This window comes from Desmodus rotundus, chromosome 10 (genome assembly GCF_022682495.2).
Source record: "Desmodus rotundus isolate HL8 chromosome 10, HLdesRot8A.1, whole genome shotgun sequence".
Lineage (NCBI taxonomy): Eukaryota > Metazoa > Chordata > Mammalia > Chiroptera > Phyllostomidae > Desmodus > Desmodus rotundus.
In genome coordinates, this window is record NC_071396.1 from 16,862,119 (window position 1) to 16,879,561 (window position 17,443).

Consider the following 17,443-nt stretch of genomic DNA (forward strand, 5'->3'; position numbering starts at 1 on the left):
ATTCAGTAGGTCCTACTAGGACTGAGCAGGGTGGTGGGGCCCCTTGCTGTCCTGAAAGTTCGCTGACAAAAGGCAAACCAGTGCGACCCACCCTTCCTCTCAGCTGCTGTTTCTTATTCCAACAGAGTCTGTCTTTCAAACTTGTAACCGCAAGCCTGCAATTATTTTTGCCACAGAAATCATCTCTAGAGTTTACATTCTGGAATGTTGACTCTTGCCCCTTAATTATCTTAAACTGTGTAGAAACAGCCCCCAGTTCCTGATTGCTTGGTCCACGTGCGTGAAAACTCCTCTCCAAGACGAACGGCACCCTCTTCAACAAGGCCAGATTCTTCAGAAGAGAGATGACCCATCGTTTCCCTCAGCCTGACCGATTCCAGAATATTTATCTGGAAGACGTTTCTGTTTTGCTTAAAACGCCTAACACAGAGACTGCCTTTCAGATGCAAGAGAATGAACCTGGGACAGATTTCAGGAAACTAGCCTCCAGGGAACAGCCCTAAAATCTGGTAACATTTGAAACTGCAAATTTGTTTTGAGATAGTTGTGTTCCCTGGAGCCTCTTGCCTCAGGATCCTTGTCAAAACATTGAAATAAGTACTCTTTGATTGCACTCACAATTGATCTTCCCTTCCACTGGGTCTTGGGGGAACCCTCACATGGTATGTCCCAGGGGGCCGGATCCCTCCCCCCTCGGTCTAGGAGATCTAGGAGTGAACATTCCATTGTACATCAAAATATGGAGAGAGCTGTCTCACCCACTATGGACATGCACAGACTGAACAGAAAGGGTTAATACCACATAAAACACTTAAATTCATTTAAAAGTATGATTGGCTATGTTCTCCCGAGGAAAAATATTTAAAACTTCAAATGGATGAATTACAGTATGATGAGGCCCTCAGCTGGACATGAAGGACACAGCTTAATGTCACTGAAATCTGTCTTCAGATAATTGCTGAGCAGTTATGCCCTTGGGCTGACATTTTATTTAAATTAAACTGAACACATGGACTATATTCTCTGTCTCTTAGCTAAACAATGCAAAGCTTAAGCTCTGACCTTTAAATTATTTTATTTTTATTTGTTTGATAAGAATCAGGACAATGTTCAAACAACTTATTGAGTAAGGGAAAATTCTTTGAGCAAACACAAGGTATATTCATAATATTGTTAAAAATTACTCTCAGAAGCAAACCTTTCAAAGTTCCTAATCACCCTTACCAACGCCTCTCTTCTCGAGTCTGATGGGCTCCGGCAAGTTTAAAATGACAACCTTGCCTTGTGGAGGTCTGGGCTCAGCCCTCCCTGCCCCTCACCGCCCGGCTCCCACTCTGTGACCCTGGACAATCCCATCCGTTCCTGGAACAGGACTATCTCTGCTTCTCCAGCCCCAGATGGCTTCCTCTGTGTGGGAAGGGCCCATCCCCTGATGACCCCATCCATGCCTGGCAGACTTCTCAGAGTGATTTCAGTTCCTGCTGCCTTTAGCTGAGGTCCCAAGAGCTTAAGTACTTCAACTTCAGACACTCTGCAGGGTCCCAACTCAGTGCATGCCTTTCTCTTGGGTTACTATGTACACATATACATGCTGAGGTGTTTTGTTATGACCAAATGAATTAGTAATAAATGTTTATTTAAAAAGTTTCAGCCACTACCTGTCACACAAACATTTTGAATATTTAGGAATACTAACAAAAATAACCATATGCAACCCTTTTATTTATTTATTTTTTAAATCCTCACCTTAGGTTATGTTTATTGCCCTTAGAGAGACAGGAAGGAGGGGGCAGAGGGAGGGGGGAAGAGAGAGAAAGAGAGAGAGAAAAACATCAATCTGTTGCCTCTCAGATATGCTGTGACTGGGGATCGAACCTGCTCACCTTCGGTGTATGGGATGATACTACAACCAACGGAGCTACCCGGCCAGAACCATATCAACCATTAAATGATGGTCCTTTTCCAAAGCAGAGAGAAAAGTATTTCTTGTGAATTTCCTGTATGGGGCAATTTTTGAGAATCAAATTTCTATTTTTAAGTGATTTTTTTTCTTAAGATGAGAAAGTGCATTTGCATGAAATATGCTCAATTTATGTTAATGTAGCCCTTTCTTTTGGTGATTATTTTGCCTAGCTGGGATCAATTCAGCAATTTTAAGTATTATGTCTCCAAAAACTTGCTTTCACATTAAGTTGGAAGTACACATTGGAATGTGAATCCAAGGGATGCTGGGTGTTAGGGCAAAAAGGAAATGTACTGACTTTGAAGAAAACGGGAATTCCACCGGACAATGCCTCTCTCCCTGAGGGTCAGGTGACACTCTCTGTCTGTTCCAGCCCAGTGCTTGGAAGCCTCCGCAGTCCCTAGGGTTCCTGGCCCGCCTCACTTTGCATGTTCTCATTCCCAGGCCTCGAACTGATGGAGAGCAACGTGAAAATCTACGAATCCTTTCCCACCAGACAGCTCCACGCAGGCCTCCTGGGGGCCCCTTCCCTCCACGTGGAGTCCGGAAGCTTCTCCTCTTCTTCTTGTTCAAATCTGAACTCATGCCCTCCCCTCCACAAACGGGGCCTCCTTACTTCATGTCCTGTCTCATGGATGATACCCGTATCTACTCGTATTCTCCCTTTTCTTGGAATTATACACTTAGCTGGCCACACGGCTGCCGTCCTCGCAGCTAGGTGTGGCTGTGCCGAGACAGGATGATTCACTTCCACCCCTCACGCTCGCATGCACTGTTGATGGAGTGCAGCTCCTTCCCCAACCACTCTTGCTCCCAGAGAAGCCACAATGACCATTCTAATGTGCTTCCACAGGTCACCCTTTTGCCCAGTTTTCCAAGGGCTCCCAGGCCACTAAGCATGGAATCCGAGGTCTTTGCACGGTCTTCATGGCCTTACTGATGTGAGACCCCTCTCACCACAGTCCTGCCCTCTCCTCCAGGCACATGGGCACCTCTTGGCCTCCCCCAGCAACAATAGCACGGTCTGACCTCAGGGCCTTGGCACAGCTGCTTCCCTGAGTATTTCTTCCAGCCCCTCTTCCAGTGGGAACTGACAAGAAAGGACGTTCTCGAACACTCTCTGTAAAAGGACACTGCCCCTCCACCTCCTTCTGGGCACGAGTCTCTGTTGCCTCGATATACTTTCACACACGCAATGAGGGTGATCTCCCCGGGCACTGCGTGTGCGCGCACAGCTCTGCGCCCCCTCTGCGCCATCTGGAATGTAACCCTAGGAGGGCACAGCCTTCTGCTTTTCTGCTGTGCCCACCTGAATGTGGTCCGGCCTTTGGGCACACAGTGCACAGCCAATCACAGTCTCGGGTTTGGGATGTCTCTTTGCATACCCGGTACAAGGACGGGGAAGTATAAGCAATTCCAACACTCAATAGTTTAACTAATTTGAGGGCCAATTTTACTTTATTCTTCACCCAGAGCATTATCAAATACCTACTTCAGAAGCCCTGGCACTTTGTGATTTTTTCACTTAGCAGAAGCATTCTAGTCAGAGAAATTTACATTTTTATTCATCTACTTATCATCTTTTTATGCAAATGTTTATTTAGCCTAAGCCTCAGCCTACACCTTTCTGGGCACTAAGGCGGTGCTCAGAGCTGAGGTGAGGCCCCTCAGTGTTTTATTTCTTATCATTCCTCCTGCATCTTAAATCTCCGGCACTTCAATGCAAGTTCTCCCTTGAAGGAAAGTGATGGAGAAAAATCCATTCTGTATTTTACAACAATACAAATTAGTGACATCCAAACAAATCACATTTTCACCCTGATTGTTATTAAAAATTCATTGGAGAGAATGGGAAGGTTTCTATTATTTTAAAACAAAATGATGTGGTATATAAAACAAAATAGCAGTGTATATATATGCATATGCATGTATTTTTAAATTGTTACCTTCAATTTTCAGTCTTAGAACTAAAACTTTGTGACTTAATCAATGAATTTATCATAATACTGGAACCAAAGTGATGTATTTTTAATTCAAATTTCAACAAGAACAGAGACTGCAGTGAAAGATGAACTATCCTAAAAACACAGAATGGTTAAAGAGCTTTAGTGCTTTCTGGTTCCTGGGAGGTGCTACCCTTTGTGAGTATCATTCCTTTCACCTCATAACAGATTCCGTGAAAGCAGTACTATCAATACTTGTTCCTTGAATTTGAGTTATGTACTATGTATAAAACAAGACAAACAAAAAGCATTCCAAGTCTTGACTTTCTATTAATTTAGTACAAATCAGCAAAGTTTTATGTGATTTCAGTAAGAATCTTAAAAGAATTAATATTTTTAAAATATTAAGAAAACAATGTCTACTTGTTTATAAACAAGAAAAATAAAATCAGATCCAGCCAAGATGGAGGAGTAGGTAGATACACTTCACTTCCTCGCACAACCAAAAGAAGGACAACAACCAATTTAAAAACAAAAAATAACCAGAACTGCCAGAAAATTAAACTATATGGAAGTCTGACAACCAAGGAGTTAAATAAGATACATTCATCCAGACCAGTAGGAGGGGCAGAAACAGGAAGCTGGAGAGGAGAAGTGTGACAAGGAGGTAGCTGGTATATTGGGTGGTCCCACACTTGTGTGCAGATAAGCCGGGAGGAACAACTGGGTAGCAAGACAGACCACACAACCCAGGGTTCCAGCATTGGGGAATTAAAGCCTCAAAACCTCTGGCTATAAAAACCTGTGGGGTTTGTGGCCATAGGAGAAACTCCAAGCCTCATAGCAGAGTTCATTGGAGGGACCTACAGGGCCCTAGAACATACACAAACCCACCCACCTGAGAATCAGCACCTGAAAAGGCCCACTTTGCTTGTGGGAAGTGAAGGAAGTGACAGAAAGTGGGGTGAGAGCCAAGCAAGCAGCATTGTTCCCTCGTAGACCCCTACCCCACATAGAGCACCACAATGCAGTGAAATGGGTTGCCCCGCCCTGGTGAATATCTAAGGCTCCACCCCTTACTACGTAACAGGTGCACTGAGGCAAACAGATGGCCCAAATGAAGAACAGATCAGAGCACCAGAAAAAATACAACTAAGTGATTAAGAGATAGCCAACCTATCACTGGTAATCAGGATGCTCACATAATTGGTTGAATTTGGTTGCAAAATAATGAAATGAAGGCTATACAAAGTGAAATAAAGGAAAATACACAGGGAACCAATAGTAAAGGGAAGGAAACCAGGACTCAAATCAATGACTTGGAGCAGAAGGAAGAAATAAACATTCAATCAGAATAGAATGAAGAAACAAGAATTAAAAACATGAGGAGAGGCTTAGGAACCTCCAGGACAACTTTAAAAGTTTCAACATCTGAATCATAGGGGTGCCAGAAGGAGAAGAGGAAGAACAAGAAGTTGAAAACTTATTGGAAAACATAATGAAGGAAATCTTCCCCAATCTGGTGAAGGAAATACACTTGCAAATCCAGGAAGCTCAGAGAGTTCCAAAGAAGCTGGACCCAAGGAAGTACAAACCAAGACACATTATAACTATATTATACAAAATTAAAGAGAAGGAGAGAATCTTAAAAGCAGCAAGAGAAAAGGACACAGTTACCTCCAAAAGAGTTCCATGAGACTATCAGCTGATTTTTCAAAAGAAACCTTACAGGCAAGAAGGGGCTGGAAAGAAGCATTCAAAGTCATGAAAGGCAAGGACCTACATCCAAGATTACTGTATCCAGCAAAGCTATCATTTAGAATGGAAGGGCAGATAAAGTGCTTCCCAGATAAGGTCAAGTTACAGAAGTTCATCATCACCGAGTCCTTATTATATGAAATGTTACAGTGACTTATCTAAGAAAAAGAAGAAGATCAAAACTATGAACAGTAAAATGACAACAAACACAGCTATCAATAACTGAACCTAAAAAAAACAAACAAACTAAGCAAACAATGAGAACAGGAACAGAATCACAGAAATGGAGATCACATGGAGGGTTATCAGTGGGGAGAAGGAGGTGGGAGAATGGGGGGAAAGGTGCAGAGAATAAGCATAATTGGTAGGTACAAAATAGACAGAGGGAGTTTAAGAATAGCATAGAAAATGGAGAAGCCAAAAAACTTATACGTAGGACCCATGGACATGAACTAAGGAGGTGGGATTTGGAGGGAGGGGGCATGCAGGGCGGAGAGGGATAAAAGGGAGAAAAAAAAAAGGGATAACTGTAATAGCATAATCAATAAAATATACTTAAAAACAAAAAGAAAATTAGAAATTAAGGGAAGAATTGATGTAACTGTAGCATTTTATACTTAATATAGAAGAGAATACAGTTAAAGACTTTAAGATATAAACCTATTCAAAGACATACGTTCTTTCCGAAATATTAGTGTCAAATAACACCAATGATAATAAAACACTTTTTAAAACTTAACAGTGTTTCATTTAAACACCTCTCCATTACTAACGCTGCTCCATTTAACCAATGCAAGCATGCAGTGCGTGTGCACGGGCTCTCGTCAGCACTGGGACACAGGACTTGTGCCCTTGGCTGTGAGCCGTACACCCCGGGGTCACCATGGGCTCAGGGACTCTGGGTGTGCTCATCCACAACTTCTATTCTTCACGGGAATTCTTGAAGTTGTCTTACCATCCGCTGTTTCTGGAGTGCTTAACAAGTTTCAGAACATAGTAGAGGATGTAAAACTCAGTCTGGCCCCTAGGAGTGCAGGGGCTAGAGGCAGTACTGGCCTGGGGGCTTAGGGGGTGGGGGGTCACTCCAGCCCTTCAAAGCTGTGTGATTTGAGGTAAGACACTTCACAATCCCTGTGGACATCACTTTTTCTCTCCCTACCTCCCTCTGACATAAAATTGAACCAATAGGGCCTCTGCAAGGTCTAAACTAAAATCACCATCCTCTGAACGCTTACTATTCCCAGGCACGGAGCAAGTCCTCTACACACCTCCTCACACCATGTACACAGTCTGTCCGTCCAGGAAGGGGTCCAACTACCCTCAGGTGCAGAACGGGAAGGCAAAGCTAAGTAAGTCAGGAAACAGGGACACACAGCAGGTAAGTTTTAATCCAAGACTTGGACCCTGAGCTGCCCAATGCAAAGCGTATGCCCATATCCACTACCCTATACAACTTCCTGTCCGGAAGCAGTTTTAAACCATAGATACATCAACATGCGATATTATTATTCTTGAAAGAAGAGGGATATGTACCAATAAATGTGTACAATGTGCTTAGGGGACTTGAATAAACTTAGCGTTCAAATACACGGCATCTAGAACATTAAGTATTAATGCTAGTATTACTTTATTGATAATTTGATAATGTAGTTTGAACAAAGTTAAAGAATCATCATTGGACCTTTTTTGAAAACCAGTATGGTAAAGTACTATTGGGGAACAAAAAATCCCAGGACACTTGGTGGCAGAGAGATGGTTGAGGAGCGATGACACAGGAGGCCTGACTCCCTGAGGAGGTGGCCTCTGCCCAGCAGTGTGGGGGGGGCGGGGATCAAAGACAGATGAACTTCTGAGAATATGGGAGAGGCAGAGCGGGGACGTTTACGATTGACGTGTTTGCACTACTTTGGGTTGAAGACGACGGAGCACCACAGGTTACGGGACCTCTCCCTTCAGGAAGCAAATTTAGAACGCCCCTTAAAGGAGGCTGAGGGGTTAACATCTTGGTTAAGAACTTGCTTTGCCATAGATACTCATTTATGCCTCGCAACAATCCCGGGAAATGTCATTTTCATTCATACAAATGAGAGAACTGAAGCTCAGAGAAGTTAAATACGTTTCCTCAAATGGTAGAGCCCCCAGGGCCTGGCTGGGGTCCCGAGGGGGTGGGGGGACAAGTGGCAACAGCCCAGTTTTAGGAAACTGAGTCTAACCCAAGGCACAGCTAGAGGCTGAAACGGAGCCAGACGACCCCCTACATCTGATTGTACGGAAGAGCGTGGTATTTCTCTCTCTCTCTCTCTCTCTTTTTTTTTTTTTTTTTTAGAAGGGAAGGGAGGGAGAAAGAAAGGGAGAGAAACATCAATGTGTGGTTGCTTGTCATAGGCCCCTATACTGGGGACCTGGCCTGCAAACCAGGCATGTGCCCTCACTGGGAATTGAACCACCGACACCTTGCTTTGCAGGCCGGAGCTCAATACACTGAGCCACATTAGCCAGGGCAAAGCATGGTATTTCTGAGGGCGGACAACGAATCTTGCATTAGCACACTTCCACAGACATCTCACCAGGGCCTCTTGGGCGAGGCCATCCTCTCTCTGGATGCCTCCAGTCTCTCTCCCCAGAGCCCCTGCCTCAGGGTAGTCACACACCCTCCACTTTTTCATTCACATTTGTATCCTTCTGCTGATTACTGACTATTCTCTTCAAGGCACTGATTTAGGGCAGTCTCTCCACCTCTGCACCAGGACATTTGGTCAGGGTAACTCCTGTGGGGGTGGCATCCTGCAAACTTTGGGCCTCTGGCCACCAGGTGCCACATACTCCCCTATCAGATGTGACAACCAAGCAGGGCTCCAGACCTCGCCTCATGCCCCCTGTGGGCCCAATTGCCCCGGGGAGAGGCCGCCTTTAGAGCCTAAGGGTTTGCACTAACGGGAAAGATCCAGTGATCAGGGTCCCTCCCTCCTAGGAAGTAGGTGGGGATTACTCAGGACGGTTTTCTATATTCTTGTTTTCTTGTAGGTCCCCTATTTCCCAGGGCTACACTGACACTTAAATCAGTTAATCTGAGGTAACAATAGGAGCCAGGGGACTCACACAGGGACTGGACCCCCGCCGAGCTTTGTAAAGGAGAAATGGTGAAGCAGATTAAATTGTGTGAACTGCGGTCAGGTCAAATACTCGGCTTAGTGTAAAATTAAAATGGTCTTTATCAGTGGAAAACTTGTCCCCAAAGGACAGCTGCCAGCACTGACAGGGTGACGTTTTGTTTACAGTTCTGAGACAGGCTCTCAAATTTCTGTGACTTTGATAGAACGGAGATGTAGTGCAACCAGAAGCTAACAGTATGCTCAAAGGCCTAGGAACCTAGCGAGAGAAGGATTAAGTATGAGATCTGGGCTACTCTACTTGGCTCTATTTGCTGCCCTGTTTTAGTACATACTTTGTTTTAATGTGGTATTTGGAAATACGTTGTTTGTTAACATAGGGCAGGGCTGTTAACTGACAGTTCATCTTTTCTTATAGGTCTATTTCAACTGGTTTTCAATATTGAAAATAGTTTTTTCAATCTTTTAAGGCCAGAATTCATGCATAGGTATTTCTAACTCTGTCTTATAGAATGCCACTTGCAAAATATGCGATTCCCATTTTCTTCCTTTCTGAAATGATCGAATTGTGTGCCACGCCTGTATGACGATCCACTGTGACAATTTGCATATTGCCATAGGCCGTGGACTTAATAGAAGATTTAAAATGAGTTATTTTTCAACAGTAGGACAATGATATAAAGTTTTTCCATTAATACAAGAACTTATTTAGTAAAGTAAGTGGAAGTTTACTTCTCTTTGTTCAGTGTTCTCAAAGAAAATATACAGACTTGTTCATTTTTCTAAAGCTTAAAGAGCAACAAAATAAAAAATATATATATCCAAAAGCAGTCAATGTAATGAATACTGTGTTAGGCAAGCACACAATTTTATGCCAAATAAGATAAACTACAGAATTTGAAACACTAAAACTATCCTCGCTTTTATGGGAACCTAGATAATTTTATAAGTACAGTTTTAACTTGATTCCATAAAACAGTGGGAATTCAATTCTGACAATGGTATTGAACAGAAGACAAAATCAAGGCCTCTGGGCCCACTGAGGTTAAAAGGTCAATGGATTTCCACACATAAAATCCTTGCTTCAATTGGTTTCTTTAAACCATTGGTTGAAACATGGTTACAAAAGTAAGTAAAATAGGCTGGCAACACACATGTAGTCAGGACACAGGCACTGCACCCTGGAGGCTGTGAGCCGTGGTCTGAGCCCACTGCCCCACCCGCTGGCCCACCCGCCACACCGCTTCGCCGCTGCGCTGCTGCGGGGGCCTCGCTCTGGGCCCCACAGTCTCGGAAGCACTCCTTCTCCTCCAGTCCCACCAGGTGTGTGATTTCTCTTCTTACAGGATGAATACTTTAATGTTAGACAAAGCACTGATTCTCTTCAGGATTTATTTTTCAATAACAAGATCGTTACCTAAATTTTGCTTGAGCTGCCAAGAAAAATAGAGTCGAGCCTGAGGATCGAGAGTAGCAGTCGCAGGTCCTGGGGTCTCCCTCACTGGGACTAATACTTGTCTCTTGATTCTCCAGTTTAATTTATATTTGTCCTACTCTAATTTTCTATTTTATTTATAATTACATTTTATTCTTGTTATAACCCATCTAACATCTTTTTTTTTTTAAAGCAGAATACCGATACATGAATAAAAACAAGGGTAGAAGATAAAAATGTTGAAGAGAAGACAGCTAATAATATAAAGAAAAACATGTTTGAACGCTGATATGACCAAACTAACAATAGGGAAGTTGTTGACGTCAGAACATTTGTCATCAAAGTTATCAATGATCATATTACTAATATTCTGATAAAGAAAACCGGTTTATTTTTTAAACTTCCCCATATGCAAATATGATTTAGAAATCTGAAATACATTAACTTCATAGTTCCCTGAGGACAATTTATAGTTCTACTAAGAATGGAATTTAAATTCAAAGTGAAATTTTACAACTGTTGAGAAAATAACTCGATGTCAGTGTTAAGACCAACAGATGAGTTTGGACCATCACATTTTTGTAAAATGTAAGAGTGAAACAACAGGAAGCAGATCACTTTTATTGTGTTTGAGCTTTCCCAAGAAAAGTCAGAGATCTAAGGGATAAGTGGACGGAGGCCTGGGGGCTTGTCTGGGTGACGTGTCACTGCACTGGGCCCCCCGGAAGCTGCTCGGTGCGGCAGACCAGGATGTACAGCCCACTGCAGTGCCGACCCTCTGGAAGTCTGGCCCCGTGACTCTGGTGATGGGGAGGAAAGGGCACCTTGATCAGGAGTCTTTATACTCGAACGCCTCTGTCCCATAACAGAAATAAAACTTCAAAGATGAAAACACCGGTGAAGGAGGACAGGGAAGCAAGCAGCCTTGCCTCAGCAGAACCAGGATTTGCTACCAAACAAAGCATTAGCTTTCTGGTCTTTTGACTTTGTCCAAATTCCTCACAAGCGATGGCCCTCTCTCTGCTCTAACAGAGCATACCAGACACAGTCTCTGATCTGATGCATTTTCGTGCATTGCTCACTAGTTTATGGATCTAGTTCATTGGTGAAGTCAGCTCTAGCTCTGGTATAATTTCATTCGCTTGTGTCTAAAATTGAAATGCATTTCAGTTATTCATTCACTCATTGCACAGATATTTATTAAAGTCTAAGAATATGGCCCAAGCATGGAGGATCCTAAAGAATATATATGTTTTGTTCCAAAATAGACATTCTCAAAAGTCAATACGACGTGCCAGAGCAGTATCAAGAATCAGAAAGGTTCGGGATAATAGTAAGTATCTACGACAAACACACACATTTGGGGCCGTTTCATGTATTAATATAAAATAGTACAAACCCGCACAACCAACTCTGTATCACAAAGTGGCAAAGTGTCTGCCTTGTAATATCCACAGGGCACGTTCCCCCTACACATTAGAGGTTTTAAATGAATCCTAACCAATTACAGGTCAGTGAATACAACTAAAGGTAGTTCTCTAATTAAAGGTAGTTCACAGAAAATGAAAACACTAGTGAAAAATGCAAAGTGAGGTATGCTTAACCCGAGGCTCATTTCAGACACTATCCATTTCCCCTCAGTGGCTGTTTTGTGTGGCGGCAATATGGTAGATTTCAAACAGATTTTAATCTTCCCCTGTACAGAACCAGGGCCCTCAAAGAGATAAGAAATTTAAGGAAAAAAAAATGGTGGCATAGTATTTGAATAGCTTTTCCTATTCTGATGTAGAACTCTAAAAGATAAAAGGTTTGCTGCCTGAATCCTTCAAAGACAGGCCGAAACTGGGCTGGTTACGGCTCTCCCCACCACGGTGAAGACTGTGCAAGGCCAGTCCACCTGGGTGCAGAACGGAGCCCCAGGCCTCTCTGTAACCGCCCCGCCCTGTGCTGTGTCTCCAGGGATGTCCAGGGTGTGTGTGCTTGTGCCTCTTTGTGTATTGTGTTCTCCACTTTCCCCCCAAATAAATATTTTGGAGGAAGCTTAAAATACCAACTGTTTTCATAAATGAAAGGATAGCTCGCACAGGTTTATTACTTGGGTAAATCAGGTCCTTGAACACACTTTATCTTCATTAATGAAACTAATTTATGGTAAAGTAGGTAGCTCTACCTCAGGCGTGAATTCAATTCCTAGGTAACTACGTTTTTATAGCATCATTATTGGTCTGCATCACCCAAATGTCCCATGCACATTTTGTACTTATTGTAATGTAATTGGTGAAACACTGATGCTTTTACACTGAAGACAAACGTTGTCACCAGTAGGAAATACAAGTTGACTCTGCCAGGCACAAGGGGTGCCGACATGGACCCATGTTTCCACTCAGCTTCCATGAACCTTGCATTTACTGATTTCTTTTAAAACTGGTTAAAATAACATCACTAAACCTCCAAGGGTGTCCTTTTCAATGAAAACATTCTGCTGATGCCTTATCATTTTCCATTCCACGTGCAGTTACCGGAGATTAGTCTAAACGAGAACTCTGAATGGTTAAAGCAAGTCCGTGGAGTCTCTCTGTGGTCACTGGGACGAAACAGTCTCCGTGGCAGCTCAGGTGAGTCACTGGGCTGCCACTTCTCAGTGGTGAAAGGAAGGCCTGTGTGTCTGAGCAGCAGGAGACAGCACGGCAGCCATAACCCCACCCTGACAGACGCCCCTAATTCTGTCATTCTGCCTCAAAACTGCCATATCAACTTACAGTGCCGAGTGAATCATGAGACTATAAAAGACTGACAGTTAATAAACTGCTGGCTGTGCCATAAAGTTAATCCTACAGTACTGTCACTGACCAGTTATAAACTGCTGCTAGTGCAAGAGATCAGCGCCCCGACTGGCAGCAGGCGTTGTTGGGCAGGTCGGTGGTACACCAGGGTCACCGCCTAGGGCAGCAGAGGAGTGGGAGGTACTGAGGAGGGAATGGAGCCAACGGCCCCCGCATCCCCAGTCGCATCCTTTATGCCTTCTCCCCCATTTCACCATGAAGCTCATGCCTCGATGATTTGTTCCTCCAACAAAGCTTGGACTCAGGGGCTTTATCCAACCAATGGATAAAGGATCATTATCAGTTATTGTCCCTTTGTTATCGAAGAGGTTTAAGCAGGAATTGATCATATGCTTTTCTACCTAAAGACAATTATTCTGGCTGTTGGAGAATAGATTGAGTAGGGACAAGAATGGAAAGGAGAAGATAATGTTGGGCAGTTGCAGATGAGGGAGGTGACATCAGACAGAGGCAAAGGAAGGTGTTCAAGCAGTGACTCTAGACCTCGCTGCACATCAGAGCCCCTGAAGAGCCTTTTAAAACTTCTGAAGCGCCAGCTCCACCCTCAGAGTGTGGATGTCAATCTGTGGAGGTAGCCGGAGCAGCAGTGCCTGTCACAGGGAGGGCTGAACACACTGGGTTGGAGCTCAGCTCTGGAATGTCTGCAGGGTCAGGTGCAGAGAAGGTAAGGACAGGGAGGTGTCTCTTCTGCAACAAGGTTTCTGGCCCAATGAGCTAGTTTAACTGTAGCACAACTTACAGAGAAAGAGGAGCCTGGGGAGCCAGATTTTTATGTGAACTCTGGATTTTTTGATTTGGCAATTTTTTTTTTAATATATGCATATCAGTTCTGTGTGGGCCAAAAGCTGCAAAATACTCAAATGAAATAGAATATGTAGGTGACCAGTTGCAACATCTGCCTTAAATCAGGGAGGTTAAACTCTAATTATGGATTTCAGACTCTCACAGAAAGTAGGAGGAAATTCTTTGGAGACTCGTGGAAACAAGCCATTATTACTTGAAGCTTCCTTAAGAGTAAAGGTGACCTGGTGCATTTGGTCCATTGCAATTGTGAACTGATCACTTCTCCCCTCCTCCCTCCCCACTCCCATTCTTTCTTCTGAATTAAGTAATAATACTCTTCTTTTTAAAGCACAGAAATAATCCCCAAGGTAGTAGGTTAAACAGCAAAGCTAGGTCTCACATCTAATTCTCAAGTCTGTGCTACTTCCCTAACGTGGTTTTCAGCAGACTTTTTTTTGGTGGGGGTGGGGTGGGCAGAGAAGCAGTTACAATTTTCTTTTGAAAATAAGATTTATACAGATGAGAAACCTTTCTAAATTGTACCAGCACTTCAATGAGCCAACCACATTCACGATAATATTTAAAAAGTCAAGTACAGCACAGCAGTGGATCTTCTAACACATTGCCCCTTTGTGACAATCCTTACTCACGCACCGCCCATCCCAGGAGTCTGACTGGAATTAAACCTCCTGAGATACAGGCTTATATCGTAGGAGAACCTCATTTCAGAATACTCCCTTCGGGAGACTTTGTTAATCAAAACACTGTCAAATACTGTATTTTTCTGTAATGTCATATTTATGTCACAATATCCCAAAGGAGTAACTTTCAGAAAACCTTAGAGATCAAGGGATCATTAATTCGCATGGGCAGTCACTTAGTTTATAATCCAGCACTAGTTTTGTCTAAGCCTAGACAAAGGATGGATAAAATAAGAAGTTTACATCTTTCTGTTAGAAGTTTGAGCTGCAGATATTACACTTATAAACAGTTATAACACTAACATATACATCATATCCTTGATTCCCACGGAGTTGTAGGTAAGTCTCATGATTTTAAGAACCACGTGAGCACACCCTTTCCCTTCTCTCTCGAACAATGCATTCTTCATTTGCATTCATCACATAACAAAGAAGATGAAGGGGTCTTCGGGGACCTTGAATGTCATACTGTAAACACATACTTCTAAGTAGGCAAGACAAGGTCATCAAGGTCACCCCTGACACATGAGTTTTACTCCCCAGAACAAATTCCATTCTCAGAAATCAACAAGAACAACAGGAATGGCCATGGATCCCCGGGCACGACCCAAAAGGGAGGGTGGGTCTGCATACCTGCACCAGGAAGAGCACGGACCAGTGCAGCGTGTCAAGGACTGTGCTGCGGGTTGAGCTTCCCTTGAAAAAAGAAGCCAGGCGCCATGTCACCGCAGAGGCTGAAAATCATAAGTAAGTAAATTAGTCAAACAAGACAGAAGAGAGAGCAGGACACCTAGACACTAAATTGTGACATGGCGTTTTAACTGTGATGGATTTCATGCACAGAGATTTCTCCCAGCATTTTCCAAATGCACTGCATCCAGAAACCCTTTTTTCTGCACCCCGGACCGCATCCCGCTGAACGCGTGGTCCCAGCAGTTGCTGCCGAAACAATGAGTCTGCAACCTGCCTCTTACACAGAGGCTACAGCACCTGGTCTGTCACGTGGTCATGGATCCTCAGTTGGAAACTTTTGGTAATAACTTCGGCAGTACTTGATAAGATGCTCCCTTTAATGTGCTACGTAATGCACATGTATTTATATTATTTATATAAAGGTAGGTGTTGAGTTTCCTTCACAAGTTTTACAGCAAATATGCAAGAGTCCACTCACCTTACTACTTCAATTTGTTATTTCTTGGCAACAAGTATTTGACATTCACTCATCATTATGATCAATATTCACTGAGCAAATAACCTGAACCAGGGATGAGAAAGTGAACAGGACTAGGTCGTGCCCTGAAACAACTTCAGACCACTGAGTAGGGAGGCCAAGCTGGATGCAGAGCATTCCCATGCAAGGTGCCAAGGACTAGCGATTGCCCGTCCATGGGCCAGAAAGGGCACAGAGATAGCTGAGTCCGAAAGCTGAGTCCAGGGTGTCAGGCAGACAAAGGGAGGTGGTGGCATGGGGGTGGGGAAGGATATGCGGGCAGCACTTCAGGGAGAAAGGCATGTTCTGGCAGCTTCCATAAGGGGCCTGTGACAATGTGAGGGGCATGGAACATACACAATCCCAATCAGAGCATCCTTGTGCAGATTTAAATGATTGTGTATCAGTCCAACAGTCCACACAGAAGCGCCTGCCCCAATCACTGCATGGAATTTGAACATTCTTCCAAAACCCTTACAATACTATCTCATTCTGGCTCCACGATCTATCTGCCAGGTAGGAGAGTGCACCTGTGGCTGGGGGCCTTGCCCCCAACCACAGAGCGATCGGTGCAGCCTGGAGGCAAAGGGGGAGTCAGGCCCCTCGGCCACAGGGTGATGATTGTGGGGTCACCACTGCAGTCACTGTCGCTTCATGACGAGGGCTGCAGAGTGGTCTCTGGGAAAAAGTGGGCTGTTTCCATCACCCTCCATGCCCAGCATCAGGAAGGCAGACATGGGGTAGACAACAAGCCTGAGACTGAGGCCACATTTCTCCCACACTGTGAGTTCTTTTTTTAAAAATATATTTTGTTGATTATGCTATTATGTTTGTCTCATTTATCCCCCCTTCATTCCCTTTACCCTGCACCCACCTCCCTCCATCATTACTCCCCCTTAGTTCATGTCCATGGGTCATATATATAAGTTCTTTGGCTTCTACATGTTTTATACTATTCTTAACCTCCTGCACTATTTTGTACCTACCATTTACAAATTCTTATTCCCTGTACCTTTTCCCCCATTTCCCCCCCAACCCTCTCCCCATTAATAACCCTCCATGTGATCTCCATTTCTGTGAATCTGTTCCTGTTCTCATTGTTTGCTTAGTTTTTGGTTTTTTTAGGTTCAGTTATTGATAGCTGTGAGTTTGTTGTCATTTTAGTGTTCATAGTTTTTGATTTTCTTTTTCTTAGATAAGTCCCTTTAACATTTCACATAATAAGGGCTTGGTGATGATGAACTCCTTTAACTTGACCTTATCTGAGAAGTACTTTATCTGCCCTTCCATTCTAAATGATAGCTTTGCTGGATACAGTAATCTTGGGTGTAGGTCCTTGCCATTCATGACTTTGAATGCTTCTTTCTAGCCCTTCTTGCCTGTAAGGTTTCTTTTGAGAAATCAGCTGCTAGTCTTATGGGAACTCCTTTGTAGGTAACTGTGTCCTTTTCTCTTGCTGCTTCTAAGATTCTCTCCTTATGTTTAATCTTGGGTAATGTAACTGGGATGTGTGTTGGTGTGTGTTTCCTTGGGTCCAACTTTTTTGGGACTCTCTTAGCTTCCTGAACTTCCTGAAAGTCTATTTCCTTTGCCAGATTGGGGAAGTTCTCCTTCGTTATGTTTTCCAATAAGTTTTCAATTTCTTGCCCTTCCTCTTCTCCTCTGGCACCCTATGATTTGGATGTTGGAATGTTTAA

General features: G+C 43.5%; 1 protein-coding gene across 3 annotated transcripts in view; it reads right to left on the reverse strand.

Moving 5' to 3' along the window:
- Positions 1–17,443, reverse strand: part of CHRM3 (cholinergic receptor muscarinic 3) — a 454,607-nt gene that overhangs the window by 184,578 nt on the left and 252,586 nt on the right. For all 3 annotated transcript variants that reach the window (XR_008425323.1, XM_053912951.1, XM_053912950.1), the window contains exon 4: positions 15,170–15,270. The gene's annotated coding sequence lies outside the window, so the exon portion shown is untranslated. The remainder of the gene's footprint in view (positions 1–15,169; positions 15,271–17,443) is intronic.